Source organism: Scyliorhinus torazame, chromosome 4, assembly GCF_047496885.1.
Source record: "Scyliorhinus torazame isolate Kashiwa2021f chromosome 4, sScyTor2.1, whole genome shotgun sequence".
NCBI classification, from domain to species: domain Eukaryota; kingdom Metazoa; phylum Chordata; class Chondrichthyes; order Carcharhiniformes; family Scyliorhinidae; genus Scyliorhinus; species Scyliorhinus torazame.
Genome location: NC_092710.1, coordinates 75869301 through 75890325, shown reverse-complemented (window position 1 = coordinate 75890325; position 21025 = coordinate 75869301). Strand labels below are relative to the sequence as shown.

The window sequence follows — 21025 nt, the reverse complement described above, 5'->3', positions numbered from 1 at the left end:
ACAGACAAAAAGAGAGACAGAGAGAGAGACACATGGAGAGACAGAGAGCGACACACAGAGAGGGAGACATCCCGAGACAGAGAGACACACGGAAAGAGAGAGAGACAGACAAAAAGAGAGACAGAGAGAGAGACACATGGAGAGACAGAGAGCGACACACAGAGAAAGAGACAGAGAGACACACAGAGAGGGAGACATCCCGAGACAGAGAGACACACGGAAAGAGAGACAGACAGACAAAAAGAGAGACAGAGAGAGAGACACATGGAGAATCAGAGAGTGACACACAGAGAAAGAGACAGAGAGACAAACAGAGAGGGAGACATACAGAGGCAGAGAGACACACGGAAAGAGAGACAGACAGACAAAGAGAGAGACAGAGAGAGACACATGGAGAGACAGAGAGCGACACACAGAGAAAGAGACAGAGAGAGACACACACAAAGGAAGAGAGACAGAACGAGACAGAGAGAAACACACACACACATGGAGAGCCAGAGGGCGGAGTGGTGATATGCATCACCATATATACTCAAGGGGTTAATGTAAATACACTACAACTAAGTAAACACCGGGGATGTCATGATATGCAAACATGCAGCTAATGAACACTTAGAATAGGACACAACCAATGAGCAGTCAAGACACCCGGAGGTGGCATTACCACAAGGGGGCATTACACAACCCATATAAAAGGACAGGGCACACATGCTCTGTCTCTTTCCACAGACCCACAGCTAGAGAGTACATCAGGGTTGATCAGAATCATCACACCCAGCACGTGGCTTAGAGCAAGCTGGTAAAGATAGACTGAGTTACTACAGTTAGATTAGCAGGAGAGTCGAACTCATTTAAGAACTGTGTTAATAGTTCAATAAACATATTGAACTCATTTCAAAGTCTGGAGCTTCCTTTGTCAGAGTATACATCAAGGCAGCAGCGTATGCTACACGAAGCAGCAGAACACAGCAACATTCACAGAGAGAAAGGGGCAGGAGACAAGGGGGGATTGAGAGGTGACAAAAAGACAGAAAGAAAGTGGGAGAGAGGCCAAAAAAGAGAGATGCCGAAAGTGGGGGAGGGACAGAGAGATGAAAGAGGCAGAGCGAGTGGGGAGAGGCAGAGAGAGAGAGTGGGGGAGAGAGAGAGAGAGAGAGAGTGGGGAAGTGGCAGAGAGAGTGGGGGAGAGAGTCGGGAGAGAGAGACAGAGAGAGAGACAGTGGGGAGAGGCAGAGAGAGAGAGGGGAGAGAGAGAGAGAGAGAGAGAGAGTGGGAGAGAGAGAGTGGGGGAAGTGGCAGAGAGAGAGTGGGGGAGAGGAGAGAGAGAGTGGAAGAGAGAGGGGAGAGGAGAAGAGAGAGTGGAGAGGAGAGAGAGTGGGGGAGGGAGAGAGAGAGAGAGAGTGGGGAGAGTGAGAGAGAGAGTGGGGGAGGGAGAGAGAGCTGGGGAGAGAGAGAGAGTGGAGGGGGGAGAGAGAGAGAGAGAGAGTGAGAGAGAGAGAGGAGAGAGAGAGGAGAGAGAGGGAGAGGAGAGCCGAGGGGGGGAGAGGCAGAGAGAGAGTGGGGAGAGAGAGGGGAGAGTGGGGAGAGGAGAGGAGAGAGAGTGGGGGAGAGGGAGAGAGAGGGAGTGGCGGGAGAGGCTGAGAGAGAGTGGAGGGAGGCAGAGAGAGAGTGGGGGGGGAGAGGAGAGAGATGGGGAGAGGCAGAGAGAGAGTGGGGAGAGAGATGGGGGGGAGAGAGAGAGTGGGGGAGAGAGAGAGATGGAGTGGGGGAGAGGCTGAGAGAGAGTGGGGGAGAGGGAGCAAGAGTGGGTGGAGGCAGAGAGAGAGTGGGGAGAGGGAGAGAAAGAGTGGGGGAGAGAGAGTAGGGGGAGAGATAGAGTGGAGTAGAGGCAGAGAGAAAGAGTGGGGGAGAGAGAGAGAGTGAGAGTGGAGGAGAGAGAGAGTGAGAGAGAGAGAGAGTGGGGGAGAGAGAGTGGGAGAGAGATAGAGTGGGGGTGAGAGAGAGAGAGTAGGGGAGAGAGAGGGAGAGGCGGGGAGAGAGAGTGAGGGAGAGAGAGTGGGGTGAGAGAGAGTGGGGGAGAGAGTGGAGTAGAGACAGAGAGAGTGTGGGGGAGAGAGAGAGTGAGAGTGGAGGCGAGGGAGAGAGAGAAAGTGGGGAGAGGCAGAGAGAGTGGGGGAGAGAGAGAGTGCGGGATGGAGAGAGAGAGTGGTGGGAGAGAGAGAGAGTGGGGGGAGAGAGAGAGTGGGGAAGTGGCAGAGACAGTGGGGGAGAGGCAGAGAGAGAGAGTGGGGGGAGAGGCAGAGACAGAGAGAGTGGGGGGAGAGAGAGAGTGAGAGTGGGGGAGAGAGAGAGAAAGAGAGTGGGGGAGAGAGAGAGAGTGGGGGAGAGAGATAGAGTGGGGGGGGTGAGAGAGTGGGGGAGAGAGAGAGTGGGGAGAGAGAGATAGAGTGGAGGGGAGAGAGTGGGGGGGGGTGAGCGTGTGGGGGAGAGAGAGTGGGGAGAGAGAGAGAGTGGGAGAGAGAGAGAGAGAGAGTGGGGGAGAGGCAGAGAGAGTGGGGGAGAGAGAGAGAGTGCGGGAGAGAGAGAGAGAGTGGGGGAGAGAGAGAGAGGCGGGGAGAGAGTGGGGGAGACAGAGTGGGGGAGAAAGTGGGGGGGGAGAGAGAGTGGGGGAGAGGCACAGAGAGAGAGTGGGGAGAGAGAGTGGGTGAGAGAGAGAGTGGGGGGAGAGAGAGAGTGAAGTAGAGGCAGAGAGAGCGAGTGGGGGGAGAGAGAGAGTGTGGGGGAGAAGAGAGAGTGGAGTAGAGGCAGAGAGAGAGTGGGAGGAGAGAGAGAATGGGGGGAGAGAGAGAGAGGGTGTGGGGGAGAGGCTGAGAGAGAGTGGGGAGAGGGAGAGAAAGAGTGGGGGGAGAGAGACAGAGTAGAGGCAGAGAGAGAGAGTGGGGGAGAGAGAGGGTGAGGGTGGAGGAGATAAAGGGTGGGAGAGAGAGAGTGGGGTAGAGAGAGAGTGGGAGAGAGTGAGAGAGTGGGTGAGAGAGAGAGTGGGGGGGGAGAGAGGGAGTGGAGTAGAGGCAGAGAGAGAGAGTGGGGGGAGAGAGAGAGAGTGGGGGAGAGAGAGAGTGGGAGAGAGAGAGAGAGAGTGGGGAGAGGCAGAGAGAGTGGGGGAGAGAGAGAGAGTGTGGGAGAGAGAGAGAGAGTGGGGGAGAGAGAGAGAGGAGGGGGAGAGAGAGAGAGGCGGGAGAGAGAGTGGGGGAGAGAGAGTGGGGGAGAGAGTGAGGGGGAGAGAGTGGAGTAGAGGCAGCGAGAGAGTGGGGGAGAGGCAGAGAGAGAGTGGGGAGAGAGAGACGCGGGGAGAGAGAGTGGGGGGGAGAGAGAGAGAGTGGGGGAGAGAGAGAGTGGGAGAGAGAGAGAGTGGGGAAGTGGCAGAGACAGTGGGGGAGAGGCAGAGAGAGAGAGTGGGGGGAGAGGCAGAGACAGAGAGAGAGAGTGGGGGAGAGAGAGAGGGAGTGCGGGAGAGGCTGAGAGAGAGTGGAGTAGAGGCTGAGAGAGAGTGGGGGGGGAGAGAGAGAGAATGGGGGTAGAGGCAGAGAGTGGGGGGGGAGAGAGAGAGTGGGGAGAGAGAGAGAGATGGAGTGGGGGAGAGGCTGAGAGAGAGTGGGGGGAGAGGGAGCAAGAGTGGGTGGAGGCAGAGAGAGAGTGGGGGAGAGGGAGAGAAAGAGTGGGGGAGAGAGAGTAGGGGGAGAGATAGAGTGGAGTAGAGGCAGAGAGAAAGAGTGGGGGAGAGAGAGAGAGTGAGAGTGAGGAGAGAGAGAGTGAGAGAGAGAGAGAGTGGGGGAGAGAGAGTGGGAGAGAGATAGAGTGGGGGTGAGAGAGAGAGAGTAGGGGAGAGAGAGGGAGAGGCGGGGAGAGAGAGTGAGGGAGAGAGAGTGGGGGTGAGAGTGAGTGGGGGGAGAGAGTGGAGTAGAGACAGAGAGAGTGTGGGGGAGAGAGAGAGTGAGAGTGGAGGCGAGGGAGAGAGAGAAAGTGGGGGAGAGGCAGAGAGAGTGGGGGAGAGAGAGAGTGCGGGAGGGAGAGAGAGAGTGGGGGAGAGAGAGAGAGTGGGGGAGAGAGAGAGTGGGGAAGTGGCAGAGACAGTGGGGGAGAGGCAGAGAGAGAGAGTGGGGGGAGAGGCAGAGACAGAGAGAGTGGGGGAGAGAGAGAGAGAGAGTGGGGGAGAGAGAGAGAGGTGGGGGAGAGAGAGAGAAAGAGAGTGGGGGAGAGAGAGAGTGGGGGAGAGAGATAGAGTGGGAAGATGAGAGAGTGGGGGAGAGAGAGAGTGGGGAGAGAGAGATAGAGTGGGGGGAGAGAGTGGGGGGGAGAGCGTGTGGGGAGAGAGAGTGGGGAGAGAGAGAGTGGGAGAGAGAGAGAGAGAGTGGGGGAGAGGCAGAGAGAGTGGGGGAGAGAGAGAGAGTGCGGAGAGAGAGAGAGAGTGGGGGGAGAGAGAGAGGCAGGGAGAGAGTGGGGGAGACAGAGTGGGGGAGAGAAAGTGAAGGGGGGGAGAGAGAGTGGGGGAGAGGCAGAGAGAGAGTGGGGAGAGAGAGTGGGTGAGAGAGAGAGTGGGGGAGAGAGAGAGTGGAGTAGAGGCCGAGAGAGCGAGTGGGGGGAGAGAGAGAGTGTGGGGGAGAGAGAGAATGGGGGGAGAGAGAGAGAGGGTGTGGGGGAGAGGCTGAGAGAGAGTGGGGGAGAGGGAGAGAAAGAGTGGGGGGGAGAGAGACAGAGTAGAGGCAGAGAGAGAGAGTGGGGAGAGAGAGGGTGAGGGTGGAGGAGATAAAGAGTGGGAGAGAGAGAGTGGGGTAGAGAGAGAGTGGGAGAGAGTGAGAGAGTGGGTGAGAGAGAGAGTGGGGGGGGAGAGAGAGAGTGGAGTAGAGGCAGAGAGAGAGAGTGGGGGGAGAGAGAGAGAGTGGGGGAGAGAGAGAGTGGGAGAGAGAGAGAGAGAGTGGGGGAGAGGCAGAGAGAGTGGGGGAGAGAGAGAGAGTGTGGGAGAGAGAGAGAGTGGGGGAGAGAGAGAGAGAGGGGGAGAGAGAGAGAGGCGGGGAGAGAGAGTGGGGGAGAGAGAGTGGGGGAGAGAGTGAGGGGGAGAGAGAGTGGGGGAGAGGCAGCGAGAGAGTGGGGGAGAGAGAGTGGGTGAGAGAGAGAGTGGAGTAGAGGCAGAGAGAGAGTGGGGGAGAGGCAGAGAGAGAGTGGGGAGAGAGAGACGCGGGGAGAGAGAGTGGGGGGGAGAGAGAGAGAGTGGGGGAGAGAGAGAGTGGGAGGGAGAGAGAGAGAGTGGGGGAGAGGCAGAGAGAGTGGGGGAGAGAGAGAGAGAGCGGGGAGAGAGAGAGAGAGTGGGGGGGAGAGAGAGAGGGGGAGAGAGAGACAGGCGGGGAGTGAGAGTGGGGGAGAGGCAGAGAGAGAGTGGAGGAGAGAGAGAGTGGGTGAGAGAGAGAGTGGAGTAGAGTCAGAGAGAGAGTGGGGGAGAGGCAGAGAGAGTGGGGAGAGAGAGAGGCGGGGAGAGAGAGTGGGGAGAGAGGGTGGGGGAGAGAGTGGGGGGGAGAGAGAGTGGGGGAGAGGCAGAGAGAGAGTGGGGGAGAGAGAATGGGTGAGAGAGAGAGAGTGGAGTAGAGTCAGAGAGAGAGTGGGGGAGAGGCAGAGAGAGCGTGGGAGAGAGAGAGTGAGTGAGAGAGAGAGAGTGGAGTAGAGGCAGAGAGAGAGTGGGGGAGAGGCAGAGAGAGAGTGGGGGGAGAGAGAGGCGGGAGAGAGAGTGGGGGAGAGAGTGGGGGGGGTGAGAGAGAGTGGAGTAGAGGCAGAGAGAGAGTGGGGGGAGAGAGAGAGAGTGGAGAGAGAGAGAGAGAGGGAGTGGGGGAGAGGCTGAGAGAGAGTGGGGGAGAGGGAGCAAGAGTGGGTGGAGGCAGAGAGAGAGTGGGGGAGAGGAGAGAAAGAGTGGGGGAGAGAGAGTAGGGGGAGACAGAGAGTGTAGTAGAGGCAGAGAGAAAGAGTGGGGGAGAGAGAGTGAGAGTGGAGGAGAGAGAGTGAGAGAGAGAGAGAGTGGGGGAGAGAGAGGGTGGGAGAGAGAGAGATAGAGAGTGGGGGTGAGAGAGAGAGAGTAGGGGAGAGAGAGGGAGAGGCGGGGAGAGAGAGTGAGGGAGAGAGTGGGGGTGAGAGAGAGTGGGGGAGAGAGTGGAGTAGAGACGAGAGAGTGTGGGGGAGAGAGAGAGTGAGAGTGAGAGTGGAGGCGAGAGTGGGGAGAGAGAGAGAGAGTGGGGGAGAGACAGAGAGAGTGGGGGAGAGAGAGAGAGTGCGGGAGGGAGAGAGAGAGTGGGGAGAGAGGGAGAGTGGGGGAGGGAGAGAGTGGGGAAGTGGCAGAGACAGTGGGGGAGAGGCAGAGTGAGTGGGGAGAGAGAGAGAGGTGGGGGAGAGAGAGAGAAAGAGAGTGGGGGAGAGAGAGAGAGTGGGGGAGAGGGAGAGAGTGGGGGGGGAGAGAGAGTGGGGGGAGAGAGAGTGGGGGAGAGAGAGAGAGTGGGGAGAGAGAGATAGAGTGGGGGGGGAGAGAGAGTGGGGGAGAGAGAGTGGGGGAGAGAGAGACAGTGCGAGTGAGGGAGAGAGAGAGTGGGAGAGAGAGAGATAGAGTGGGGGAGAGAGAGTGGGAGAGAGAGAGTGGGGGAGAGAGAGAGGGGGAGAGAGTGAGAGTGGGGGAGAGGCAGAGAGAGTGGAGTAGAGGCAGAGAGATAGAGTGGGGAAGAGAGGGAGTGAGAGTGGGTGGAGGCAGAGAGAAAGTGGGGGAGGGAGAGTGGGGGAGAGAGAGAGTGCGGGAGAGGGAGAGAAAGAGTGGGGGTGAGAGAGTGGGGGAGAAGAGACACAGGGCTAGAGGCAGAGAGAGAGAGTGGGGGAGAGAGAGAGTGAGAGTGGAGGAGAGAGAGAGTGGGAGAGAGAGAGAGTGGGGTAGGGAGAGAGTGGGGTAGAGAGAGAGTGGGAGAGAGTGAGAGAGTGGGAGAGAGAGAGTGGGGAGAGAGAGAGTGGGGGGGAGAGGCAGAGAGAGTGGAGGAGAGAGAGAGTGGGAGAGAGAGAGAGAGTGGGGGAGGAGAGAGAGAGTGGAGAGAGAGTGAGAGTGGGGGAGAGGCAGAGAGAGTGGAGTAGAGGCAGAAAGAGAGAGTGGGGGGGGAGAGAGAGAGAGAGTAGGGGAGAGAGAGGGAGAGGCGGGGAGAGAGAGTGGGGGTGAGAGAGAGTGGGGGGAGAGAAAGAGTGGAGTAGAGACAGAGAGAGAGTGTGGGGGAGAGAGAGAGTGAGAGTGGAGGCGAGAGTGGGAGAGAGAGAGAGAGAGAGAGTGGTGGAGAGGCAGAGAGAGTGGGGGAGAGAGAGAGAGTGCGGGAGGGAGAGAGAGAATGGGGGGAGAGAGAGAGAGTGGGGGAGAGGAGAGAGTGGGGAAGTGGCAGAGACAGAGGGGGAGAGGCAGAAAGAGAGAGTGGAGGGAGAGGCAGAGACAGAGAGAGTGGGGGAGAGAGAGAGAGAGAGTGGGGGGAGAGAGAGAGAGGTGGGGGAGAGAGAGAGAAAGAGAGTGGGGAGAGAGAGAGAGTGGGGGAGAGAGATAGAGTGGGGGGGAGAGAGAGTGGGGGAGAGAGAGTGGGGGAGAGAGAGAGTGGGGAGAGAGTGATAGAGTGGGGGGGAGAGCGTGTGGGGGAGAGAAAGTGGGGGAGAGAGAGAGTGGGAGAGAGAGAGTGGGGGAGAGGCAGAGAGAGTGGGGGAGAGAGAGAGAGTGCGGGAGAGAGAGAGAGTGGGGGGAGAGAGAGAGAGGCGGGGAGAGAGAGTGGGGGAGAGAGAGTGGGGGAGAGAGTGGGGGGGAGAGAGAGTGGGGGAGAGGCAGAGAGAGAGTGGGGAGAGAGAGTGGGTGAGAGAGAGAGAGTGGGGGGAGAGAGAGCGGAGTAGAGGCAGAGAGAGTGAGTGGGGGGAGAGAGAGAGAGTGGGGGAGAGAGTGGAGTAGAGGCAAAGAGAGAGTGGGGTAGAGAGAGTGGGGGGGAGAGAGAGTGGGGGAGAGGCAGAGAGAGAGTGGGGGAGAAGAGAGTGGGTGAGAGAGAGTGGAGTAGAGGCAGAGAGAGAGTGGGGGAGAGGCAGAGAGAGAGTGCGGGAGAGAGAGAGAGTGGGGGGAGAGAGAGAGAGAGGGGGAGAGAGAGAGATGCGGGAGAGAGAGAGTGGGGGGAGAGAGAGTGGGGGGGAGAGAGAGTGGGGGAGAGAGAGAGAGAGGGGAGAGAGAGAGAGGCGGGGAGAGAGAGTGGGGGAGAGAGAGTGGGGGGGAGAGAGAGTGGAGTAGAGCAGAGAGAGAGGGGGAGAGACGGAGAGAGAGTGGGTGAGAGAGAGAGAGTGGAGTAGAGGCAGAGAGAGAGTGGGGGAGAGGCAGAGAGAGAGTGGGGGAGAGAGGGTGGGGAAGAGAGTGGGGGGGAGAGAGAGTGGGGTAGAGGCAGAGAGAGAGTGGGGGAGAGGCGGAGAGAGAGAGTGGGTGAGAGAGAGAGAGTGGAGTAGAGGCAGAGAGAGAGTGGGGGACAGGCAGAGAGAGAGTGGGGAGAGAGAGAGGCGGGAGAGAGAGTGGGTGAGAGAGGGTGGGGGAGAGAGTGGGGGGGGAGAGAGAGTGGGTAGAGGCAGAGAGAGAGTGGGTGAGAGAGAGAGAGTGGAGTAGAGGCAGAGAGAGGGTGGGGTAGAGGCAGAGAGAGAGTGGGGGAGAGAGAGTGGGAGTAGAGAGAGAGAGTGGAGTAGAGGCAGAGAGAGAGTGGTGGAGAGGCAGAGAGAGAGTGGGGAGAGAGAGAGGCGGGGAGAGAGAGAGAGGCGGGGAGAAGAGAGAGAGAGTGGGGGAGAGAGAGAGAGTGGGGGAGGAGAGGGTGGGGAGAGAGGGTGGGGGAGAGAGTGGGGGGGAGAGAGAGTGGGGAGAGAGAGAGGCGGGGAGAGAGAGTGGGGGAGAGAGGGTGGGGGAGAGAGTGGGGGGGGAGAGAGAGTGGGGGAGAGTCAGAGAGAGAGTGGGGGAGAGAGAGAGTGGGTGAGAGAGAGAGAGTGGAGTAGAGGCAGAGAGAGAGTGGGGGAGAGGCAGAGAGAGAGTGGGGAAAGAGAGAGGCGGGGAGAGAGAGTGGGTGAGAGAGAGTGGGGGAGAGAGTGGGGGGGGAGAGAGAGTGGGGGAGAGGCAGAGAGAGAGTGGGGGAGAGAGAGTGGGTGAGAGAGAGAGAGTGGAGTAGAGGCAGAGAGAGAGTGGGGGAGAGAGAGTGGGTGAGAGAGAGAGAGTGGAGTAGAGGCAGAGAGAGAGTGGGGAGAGAGAGTGGGGGAGAGAGAGAGAGTGGAGTAGAGGCAGAGAGAGAGTGGAGGAGAGGCAGAGAGAGAGTGGGGGAGAGGCAGAGAGAGAGTGGGGGAGAGAGAGTGGGGGAGAGAGAGAGGCTGAGAGAGAGTGGGGTAGAGGCAGAGAGAGAATGGGGAGAGAGAGAGGCTGAGAGAGAGTGGGGTAGAGGCAGAGAGAGAATGGGGGAGAGAGAGAGAGTGGAGTAGGGCAGAGAGAGAGTGGGGAGAGGCACAGAGAGAGTGGGGGAGGGAGAGTGGGGGAGAGAGAGAGAGAGTGGAGTAGAGGCAGAGAGAGAGTGGAGGAGAGAGAGTGAGAATGGGGGAGAGAGAGAGGCGGGGAGAGAGAGTGGGGGAGAGTGAGTGGGGGAGAGAGAGAGAGTGTGGAGTAGAGGCAGAGAGAGAGTGGAGGAGAGGCAGAGAGAGAGTGGGGGAGAGGCAGAGAGAGAGTGGGGGAGAGAGAGTGGGGGAGAGAGAGACAGAGTGGAGTAGAGGCAGAGAGAGAGTGGAGGAGAGGCAGAGAGAGAATGGGGAGAGAGAGAGAGGCTAGGGAGAGAGAGTGGTGGAGGGAGAGTGGGGAGAGAGAGAGAGTGGAGTAGAGGCAGAGAGAGAGTGGGGTAGAGGCAGAGAGAGAGTGGGGGAGAGAGAGTGGGTGAGAGATAGAGAGTGGAGTAGAGGCAGAGAGTGTGGGGAGAGAGAGAGGCGGGGAGAGAGGAGAGAGTGGGGGGGAGAGAGAGAGAGTGGGGGAGAGAGAGAGAGAGGGGGAGCGAGAGAGAGTGGAGTAGAGGCAGAATGAGAATGGGCTAGAGGCAGAGAGAGAGTGGGGGAGAGAGAGTGGGTGAGAGATAGAGAGTGGAGTAGAGGCAGAGAGAGAGTGGGGTGAGAGAGTGGGGGAGAGAGAGTGGGGGAGAGAGATAGAGTGGAGTAGAGAGGCAGAGAGAGTGTGGGGAGAGAGAGAGGCGGGGGAGAGAGAGAGTGGGGGGGAGAGAGAGAGAGTGGGGGAGAGAGAGAGAGTGAGTAGAGGCAGAGTGAGAATGGGGTAGAGGCAGAGTGAGAGTGGGGGAGAGAGATGGGTGAGAGATAGAGAATGGAGTAGAGGCAGAGAGAGAGTGGGTGAGAGAGAGAGAGTGGAGTAGAGGCAGAGAGAGTGTGGGGGAGAGGCAGAGAGAGAGTGGGGAGAGAGAGAGGCGGGGAGAGAGAGGAGTGGGGGGGAGAGAGAGAGAGTGGGGGAGAGAGAGAGAGTGGGGGAGAGAGAGAGAGTGGGAGTAGAGGCAGAGTGAGAATGGGGTAGAGGCACAGAGAGAGTGCGGGAGAGAGAGAGAGTGGGGGAGAGAGAGAGAGTGGGGGAGAGAGAGTGGGTGAGAGATAGAGAGTGGAGTAGAGGCAGAGAGAGAGTGGGGGAGAGAGAGTGGGGGAGAGAGAGAGAGTGGAGTAGAGGCAGAGAGAGTGTGGGGGAGAGGCAGATAGAGAGTGGGGAGAGAGAGTGGCGGGAAGACAGAGAGAGTGGGGGGGGAGAGAGAGAGAGTGGGGGAGAGAGAGAGAGTGGAGTAGAGGCAGAGAGAGTGGGGTAGAGAGAGAGAGTGGAGAAGAGGCAGAGAGAGAGTGGGGTAGAGGCAGAGAGTGTGGGGGAGAGAGAGTGGGTGAGAGAGAGAGAGTGGAGTAGAGGCAGAGAGAGAGTGGGGTAGAGGCAGAGAGAGAGTGGGTGAGAGAGAGAGAGTGGAGTAGAGGCAGAGAGAGAGTGGGGGAGAGGCAGAGAGAGAGTGGGGCGAGAGAGAGGCGGGGAGAGAGAGTGGGGGAGAGAGGGTGGAGGAGAGAGTGGGGGGCGAGAGAGAGTGGGGTAGAGGCAGAGAGAGAGTGGGGGAGAGAGAGAGAGTGGAGTAGAGGCAGAGAGAGAGGGGTCGAGGCAGAGAAAGAGTGGGGGAGAGAGAGAGAGTGGGGTAGAGGCAGAGAAAGAGTGGGGGAGAGAGAGTGGGTGAGAGAGAGAGAGTGGGGTAGAATCCAGAGAGAGAGACAGAGGAGCGGAAGGTGGGGTTGAGAGAAAAGTCGAGAGGTAGACGCTCAGAGAGAGCAGCACAGTGGTAGAGGCACAGAGAGAAGACAGAGAGGGGTGCAGTGAGGCAGATGGAGAGACAGAGCAAGGCACTGAGAGAGCGGGAGAGGAACAGGGTCAGCCAAGATCAAATACTTGTTGCTCTCATACTCAGGTTGTGTTGATCTGCGCACATCTTGATAGGTCCTGTTACACAATGAGAGAGAGCGAGGGAGAGAAACTGGAATGTCATTTAATATGGCCAGGGTTCCCAATTATCGATTGTTGGGCAGTTATCCAAAGATAGAGAAAGGGAGGGAGAGAGAGAGCCTGATGGAGAGCACGAGAGAGAGAGAGAGAGAGAGAGTGATAAAGTGTGAGCCTCACCCCCACCGCCCCCAAACTGTGGAACTCCTCACCCCACCCCACCTCATTGTAACACTGCACTTTTTTGCCATTATGCTCTATTCAGACTTACTGGAAATTTTGCGAGCAGCTATTCAAAGTTTGGAAACCATATCAACAAGTGCAGAGTCGGGCAGGCAGATTCCTGTGTATGATTAGGAGATATCCAGTTTCTTTCCAAATCAGCTCTAATCCTGAAATTTTGGATGGAGCGACAGAACAACTAAAAGCCTTTATACAGAACATCTCGTCCCCGAGGCAGTGAACTATAAAGAGGGATTAACCTTCTCATTCACGTCCCTCCTCTTATACACACCATGCAGCCTGTTCCCCTATCGGAGGGGGATTAACCCCCTCACCCACCTCTCTCCATTTACACACACTGGGCAGCCTGTTCCCCTATCGGAGGGGGATTAACCCCCTCACCCACCTCTCCCCATTTACACACACTGGGCAGCCTGTTCCCCTATTGGAGGGGGATTAACCCCTTCACCCACCTCTCCCCATTTACACACACTGGGCAGCCTGTTCCCCTATCGGAGGGGGATTAACCCCCTCACCCACCTCTCCCCATTTACACACACTGGACAGCCTGTTCCCCTATCGGAGGCGGATTAACCCCCTCACCCACCTCTCCCCATTTACACACACTGGGCAGCCTGTTCCCCTATCGGAGGGGGATTAACCCCCTCACCCACCTCTCACCATTTACACACACTGGGCAGCCTGTTCCCCTATCGGAGGGGGATTAACCCCCTCACCCACCTCTCTCCATTTACACACACTGGGCAGCCTGTTCCCCTATCGGAGGAGGATTAACCCCCTCACCCACCTCTCCCCATTTACACACACTGGGTAGCCTGTTCCCCTATCGGAGGGGGATTAACCCCCTCACCCACCCCATTTACACACACTGGGCAGCTTGTTCCCCTATCGGAGGGGGATTAACCCCCTCACCCACCTCTCTCCATTTACACACACTGGGCAGCCTGTTCCCCTATCGGAGGGGGTTAACCCCCTCACCCACCTCTCTCCATGTACACACACTGGGCAGCCTGTTCCCCTATCGGAGGGGGATTAACCCCCTCACCCACCTCTCCCCATTTACACACACTGGGCAGCCTGTTCGCCTATCGGAGGGGGATTAACCCCATCACCCACCTCTCCCCATTTACACACACTGGGTAGCCTGTTCCCCTATCGGAGGGGGATTAACCCCCTCACCCACACCATTTACACACACTGGGCAGCTTGTTCCCCTATCGGAGGGGGATTAACCCCCTCACCCACCTCTCCTCATTTACACACACTGGACAGCCTGTTCCCCTATCGGAGGGGGTTAACCCCCTCACCCACCTCTCCCCATTTACACACACTGGGCAGCCTGTTCTTCTATCGGAGGGGGAATAACCCCCTCACCCACCTCTCCCCATTTACACACACTGGGCAGCCTGTTCGCCTATCGGAGGGGGATTAACCCCCTCACCCACCTCTCCCCATTTACACACACTGGGCAGCCTGTTCGCCTATCGGAGGGGGATTAACCCCCTCACCCACCTCTCCCCATTTACACACACTGAGCAACCTGTTCCCCTATCGGAGGGGGATTAACCCCCTCACCCACCTCTCCCCATTTACACACACTGGGCAGCCTGTTCCCCTATCGGAGGGGGATTAACCCCCTCACCCACCTCTCCCCATTTACACACACTGGGCAGCCTGTTCCCCTATCGGAGGGGATTAACCCCCTCACCCACCTCTCCCCATTTACACACACTGGGCAGCCTGTTCCCCTATCGGAGGGGGATTAACCCCCTCACCCACCTCTCCCCATTTACACACACTGGGCAGCCTGTTCACCTATCGGAGGGGGATTAACCCCCTCACCCACCCCATTTACACACACTGGGCAGCTTGTTCCCCTATCGGAGGGGGATTAACCCTCTAACCCACCTCTCCCCATTTACACACACTGGACAGCCTGTTCCCCTATCGGAGGGGGATTAACCCCCTCACCCACCTCTCCCCATTTACACACACTGAGCAGCCTGTTCCCCTATCGGAGGGGGATTAACCCTCTAACCCACCTCTCCCCATTTACACACACTGAGCAGCCTGTTCCCCTATCGGAGGGGGGTTAACCCCCTCACCCACCTCTCCCCATTTACACACACTGGACAGCCTGTTCCCCTATCGGAGGGGGATTAACCCCCTCACCCACCTCTCCCCATTTACACACACTGAGCAGCCTGTTCCCCTATCGGAGGGGGATTAACCCCCTCACCCACCTCTCCTCATTTACACACACTGGACAGCCTGTTCCCCTATCGGAGGGGGATTAACCCCCTCACCCACCTCTCCCCATTTACACACACTGGACAGACTGTTCTTCTATCGGAGGGGGAATAACCCCCTCACCCACCCCATTTACACCCACTGGGCAGCTTGTTCCCCTATCGGAGGGGGATTAACCCCCTCACCCACCTCTCCTCATTTACACACACTGGACAGCCTGTTCCCCTATCGGAGGGGGATTAACCCCCTCACCCACCTCTCCCCATTTACACACACTGGACAGACTGTTCTTCTATCGGAGGGGGAATAACCCCCTCACCCACCTCTCCCCATTTACACACACTGGGCAGCCTGTTCGCCTATCGGAGGGGGATTAACCCCCTCACACACCTCTCCCCATTTACACACACTGGGCAGCCTGTTCCCCTATCGGAGGGAGATTAACCCTCTCACCCACCCTCTCCCCATTTACACACACTGGGCAGCCTGTTCGCCTATCGGAGGGGGATTAACCCCCTCACCCACCTCTCCCCATTTACACACACTGGGCAGCCTGTTCCCCTATCGGAGGGGGATTAACCCCCTCACCCGCCTCTCCCCATTTACACACACTGGGCAGCCTGTTCCCCTATCGGAGGGGGATTAACCCCCTCACCCGCCTCTCCCCATTCACACACACTGGGCAGCCTGTTCCACTATCGGAGGGGGATTAACCCCCTCACCCACCTCTCCCCATTTACACACACTGGGCAGCCTGTTCCCCTATCGGAGGGGGATTAACCCCCTCACCCACCTCTCCCCATTTACACACACTGGGCAGCCTGTTCCCCTATCGGAGGGGGATTAACCCCCTAACCCACCTCTCCCCATTTACACACACTGGGCAGCCTGTTCCCCTATCGGAGGGGGATTAACCCCCTCACCCACCTCTCCCCATTTACACACACTGGGCAGCCTGTTCGCCTATCGGAGGGGGATTAACCCCCTCACCCACCACTCCCCATTTACACACACTGGACAGCCTGTTCCCCTATCGGAGGGGGATTAAGCCCCTCACCCACCTCTCCCCATTTACACACACTGGGCAGCCTGTTCCCCTATCGGAGGGGGATTAACCCCCTCACCCACTACTCCCCATTTACACACACTGGGCAGCCTGTTCCCCTATCGGAGGGGGATTAGCCCCCTCACCCACCTATCCCCATTTACACACACTGGGCAGCCTGTTCCCCTATCGGAGGGGGATTAGCCCCCTCACCCACCTCTCCCCATTTACACACACTGGGCAGCTTGTTCCCCTATCGGAGGGGGATTAGCCCCCTCACCCACCTCTCCCCATTTACACACTCTGGGCAGCCTGTTCCACTATCGGAGGGGGATTAACCCCCTCACCCACCTCTCCCCATTTACACAGACTGGGCAGCCTGTTCCCCTATCGGAGGGGGATTAACCCCCTCACCCACCTCTCCCCATTTACACACACTGGGCAGCCTGTTCCCCTATCGGAGGGGGATTAACCCCCTCACCCACCTCTCCCCATTTACACACACTGGGTAGCCTGTTCCCCTATCGGAGGGGGATTAACCCCCTCCCCCCATTTACACACACTGGGCAGCCTGTTCCCCTATCGGAGGGGGATTAACCCCCTCCCCCACCTCTCCCCATTTACACACACTGGGCAGCCTGTTCCCCTATCGGAGGGGGATTAACCCCCTCCCCCCATTTACACACACTGGGCAGCCTGTTCCCCTATCGGAGGGGGATTAACCCCCTCACCCACCTCTCCCCATTTACACACACTGGGCAGCCTGTTCCCCTCTCGGAGGGGGATTAACCCCCTCACCCACCTCTCCCCATTTACACACACTGGGCAGCCTGTTCCCCTCTCGGAGGGGGATTAACCCCCTCACCCACCTCTCCCCATTTACACACACTGGGCAGCCTGTTCCCCTCTCGGAGGGGGATTAACCTCCTCACCCACCCCTCCCCATTTACACACAATGGGCAGCCTGTTCCCCTATCGGAGGGGGATTATCCCCCTCACCCACCTCTCCCCATTTACACACACTGGGCAGCCTGTTCCCCTATCGGAGGGGGATTAACCCTCTCACCCACCTCTCCCCATTTACACACACTGGGCAGCCTGTTCCCCTATCGGAGGGGGATGAACCCCCTCCCCCACCTTTCCCCATTTACACACACTGTGCAGCCTGTTCCCCTATCGGAGGGGGATGAACCCCCTCCCCCACCTCTCCCCATTTACACACACTGGGCAGTCTGTTCCCCTATCGGAGGGGGATTAGCCCCCTCACCCACCTCTCCCCATTTACACACTCTGGGCAGCCTGTTCCACTATCGGAGGGGGATTAACCCCCTCACCCACCTCTCCCCATTTACACAGACTGGGCAGCCTGTTCCCCTATCGGAGGGGGATTAACCCCCTCACCCACCTCTCCCCATTTACACACACTGGGCAGCCTGTTCCCCTATCGGAGGGGGATTAACCCCCTCACCCACCTCTCCCCATTTACACACACTGGGTAGCCTGTTCCCCTATCGGAGGGGGATTAACCCCCTCCCCCCATTTACACACACTGGGCAGCCTGTTCCCCTATCGGAGGGGGATTAACCCCCTCCCCCACCTCTCCCCATTTACACACACTGGGCAGCCTGTTCCCCTATCGGAGGGGGATTAACCCCCTCCCCCCATTTACACACACTGGGCAGCCTGTTCCCCTATCGGAGGGGGATTAACCCCCTCACCCACCTCTCCCCATTTACACACACTGGGCAGCCTGTTCCCCTCTCGGAGGGGGATTAACCCCCTCACCCACCTCTCCCCATTTACACACACTGGGCAGCCTGTTCCCCTCTCGGAGGGGGATTAACCCCCTCACCCACCTCTCCCCATTTACACACACTGGGCAGCCTGTTCCCCTCTCGGAGGGGGATTAACCTCCTCACCCACCCCTCCCCATTTACACACAATGGGCAGCCTGTTCCCCTATCGGAGGGGGATTATCCCCCTCACCCACCTCTCCCCATTTACACACACTGGGCAGCCTGTTCCCCTATCGGAGGGGGATTAACCCTCTCACCCACCTCTCCCCATTTACACACACTGGGCAGCCTGTTCCCCTATCGGAGGGGGATGAACCCCCTCCCCCACCTTTCCCCATTTACACACACTGTGCAGCCTGTTCCCCTATCGGAGGGGGATGAACCCCCTCCCCCACCTCTCTCCATTTACACACACTGGGCAGTCTGTTCCCCTATCGGAGGGGGATCAACCCCCTCACCCACCTCTCCCCATTTACACACACTGGGCAGTCTGTTCCCCTATCGGAGGGGGATTAACCCCCTCACCCACCTCTCCCCATTTACACACACTGGGCAGCCTGTTCCCCTATCGGAGGGGGATTAACCCTCTCACCCACCTCTCCCCATTTACACACACTGAGCAGCCTGTTCCCCTATCGGAGGGGGATGAACCCCCTCCCCCACCTTTCCCCATTTACACACACTGGGCAGCCTGTTCCCCTATCGGAGGGGGATGAACCCCCTCCCCCACCTCTCCCCATTTACACACACTGGGCAGTCTGTTCCCCTATCGGAGGGGGATCAACCCCCTCACCCACCTCTCCCCATTTACACACACTGGGCAGTCTGTTCCCCTATCGGAGGGGGATTAACCCCCTCACCCACCTCTCCCCATTTACACACACTGGGCAGCCTGTTCCCCTATCGGAGGGGGATTAACCCTCTCACCCACCTCTCCCCATTTACACACACTGAGCAGCCTGTTCCCCTATCGGAGGGGGATTAACCCCCTCACCCACCTCTCCCCATTTACACACACTGGGCAGCCTGTTCCCCTATCGGAGGGGGATGAACCCTCTCACCCACCTCTCCCCATTTACACACACTGGGCAGCCTGTTCCCCTATCGGAGGGGGATTAACCCTCTCACCCACCTCTCCCCATTTACACACACTGGGCAGTCTGTACCCCTATCGGAGGGGGATTAACCCCCTCACCCACCTCTCCCCATTTACACACACTGGGTAGCCTGTTCCCCTATCGGAGGGGGATTAACCCCCTCCCCCCATTTACACACACTGGGCAGCCTGTTCCCCTATCGGAGGGGGATTAACCCCCTCACCCACCCCTCCCCATTTACACACAATGGGCAGCCTGTTCCCCTATCGGAGGGGGATGAACCCCCTCCCCCACCTCTCCCCATTTACACACACTGGGCAGACTGTTCCCCTATCGCAGGGGGATTAACCCTCTCACCCACCTCTCCCCATTTACACACACTGGGCAGTCTGTTCCCCTATCGGAGAGGGATTAACCCCCTCACCCACCTCTCCCCATTTACACACACTGGGCAGCATGTTCCCCTATCGGAGGGGGATTAACCCCCTCACCCACCTCTCCCCATTTACACACACTGGGCAGTCTGTTCCCCTATCGGAGGGGGATTAACCCCCTCACCCACCTCTCCCCATTTACACACACTGGGCAGCCTGTTCCCCGATCGGAGGGGGATTAACCCCCTCACCCACCTCTCCCCATTTACACACACTGGGCAGTCTGTTCCCCTATCGGAGGGGGATGAACCCCCTCCCCCACCTCTCCCCATTTACACACACTGGGCAGTCTGTTCCCCTATCGGAGGGGGATTAACCCCCTCACCCACCTCTCCCCATTTACACACACTGGGCAGCCTGTTCCCCGATCGGAGGGGGATTAACCCCCTCACCCACCTCTCCCCATTTACACACACTGGGCAGACTGTTCCCCTATCGGAGGGGGATGAACCCTCTCACCCACCTCTCCCCATTTACACACACTGGGCAGCCCGTTCCCCTATCGGAGGGGGATTAACGCTCTCACCCACCTCTCCCCATTTACACACACTGAGCAGCCTGTTCCCCTATCGGAGAGGGATTAACCCCCTCACCCACCTCTCCCCATTTACACACACTGGGCAGCCTGTTCCCCTATCGGAGGGGGATGAACCCCCTCACCCACCTCTGCCCATTTACACACACTGGGCAGCCTGTTCCCCTATCAGAGGGGGATTAACCCCCTCACCCACCTCTGCCCATTTACACACACTGGGCAGTCTGTTCCCCTATCGGAGGGGGATGAGCCCCCTCACCCACCTCTGCCCATTTACACACACTGGGCAGCCTGTTCCCCTATCAGAGGGGGATTAACCCCCTCACCCACCTCTCCCCATTTACACACACTGGGCAGCCTGTTACCCTATCAGAGGGGGATTAACCCCCTCACCCACCTCTCCCCATTTACACACACTGGGCAGCCTGTTCCCCTATCGGAGGGGGATTAACCCCCTCACCCACCTCTCCCCATTTACACACACTGGGCAGTCTGTTCCCCTATCGGAGTGGATTAACCCCCTCACCCACCTCTCCCCATTTACACACACTGGGCAGCCTGTTCCCCTATCGGAGGGGGATTAACCCCCTCACCCACCTCTGCCCATTTACACACACTGGGCAGCCTGTTCCCCTATCAGAGGGGGATTAACCCCCTCACCCACCTATCCCCATTTACACACACTGAGCAGCCTGTTCCCCTATCGGAGGGGGATTAACCCTCTCACCCACCTCTCCCCATTTACACACACTGGGCAGCCTGTTCCCATATCGGAGGAGGATTAACCCCCTCACCCACCTCTCCCCATTTACACACACTGGGCAGCCTGTTCCCCTATCGGAGGGGGATTAACCCCCTCACCCACCACCCCCCATTTACACACACTGGGCAGTCTGTTCCCCTATCGGAGGGGGATGAACCCCCTCACCCACCTCTGCCCATTTACACACACTGGGCAGCCTGTTCCCCTATCAGAGGGGGATTAACCCCCTCACCCACCTCTGCCCATTTACACACACTGGGCAGCCTGTTCCCCTATCAGAGGGGGATTAACCCCCTCACCCACCTCTCCCCATTTACACACACTGGGCAGCCTGTTCCCCTATCGGAGGGGGATTAACCCTCTCACCCACCTCTCCCCATTTACACACACTGGGCAGTCTGTTCCCCTATCAGAGGGGGATTAACCCCCTCACCCACCTCTCCCCATTTACACACACTGAGCAGCCTGTTCCCCTATCGGAGGGGGATTAACCCCCTCACCCACCTCTCCCCATTTACACCCACTGGGCAGCCTGTTCCCCTATCGGAGTGGATTAACCCCCTCACCCGCCCCTCCCCATTTACACACACTGGGCAGTCTGTTCCCCTATCGGAGTGGATTAACCCCCTCACCCACCTCTCCCCATTTACACACACTGGGCAGCCTGTTCCCCTATCGGAGGGGGATTAACCCCCTCACCCACCTCTCCCCATTTACACACACTGGGCAGTCTGTTCCCCTATCGGAGTGGATTAACCCCCTCACCCACCTCTCCCCATTTTCACACACTGGGCAGCCTGTTCCCCTATCGGAGGGGGATTAATCCTCTCACCCACCTCTGCCCATTTACACACACTGGGCAGCCTGTTCCCCTATCAGAGGGGGATTAACCCCCTCACCCACCTCTCCCCATTAACACACACTGGGCAGCCTGTTCCCCTATCGGAGGGGGATTAACCCTCTCACCCACATCTCCCCATTTACACACACTGGGCAGCCTGTTCCCCTATCAGAGGGGGATTAACCCCCTCACCCACCTCTCCCCATTTACACACACTGAGCAGCCTGTTCCCCTATCGGAGGGGGATTAACCCTCTCACCCACATCTCCCCATTTACACACACTGGGCAGCCTGTTCCCATATCGGAGGAGGATTAACCCCCTCACCCACCTCTCCCCATTTACACACACTGGGCAGTCTGTTCCCCTATCGGAGGGGGATTAACCCCCTCACCCACCACCCCCCATTTACACACACTGGGCAGCCTGTCATTTTTAAATAAAATACCAACGAGCTGCTCTGTA

At 58.6% G+C, this 21025-nt stretch overlaps 1 protein-coding gene across 2 annotated transcripts in view; it reads right to left on the bottom strand.

Moving 5' to 3' along the window:
• LOC140410311 (CD276 antigen-like) overlaps positions 1-11934 on the bottom strand; it is a 195647-nt gene extending 183713 nt beyond the window's left edge. The window contains exon 1 of one of the 2 annotated variants that reach the window (XM_072498295.1): positions 11829-11934. The gene's annotated coding sequence lies outside the window, so the exon portion shown is untranslated. Of the gene's footprint in view, positions 1-11521; positions 11642-11828 lie in introns of those variants that run through there. The other variant, XM_072498294.1, reaches the window with a different exon arrangement.
• Positions 11935-21025: the final 9091 nt, after the last annotated feature.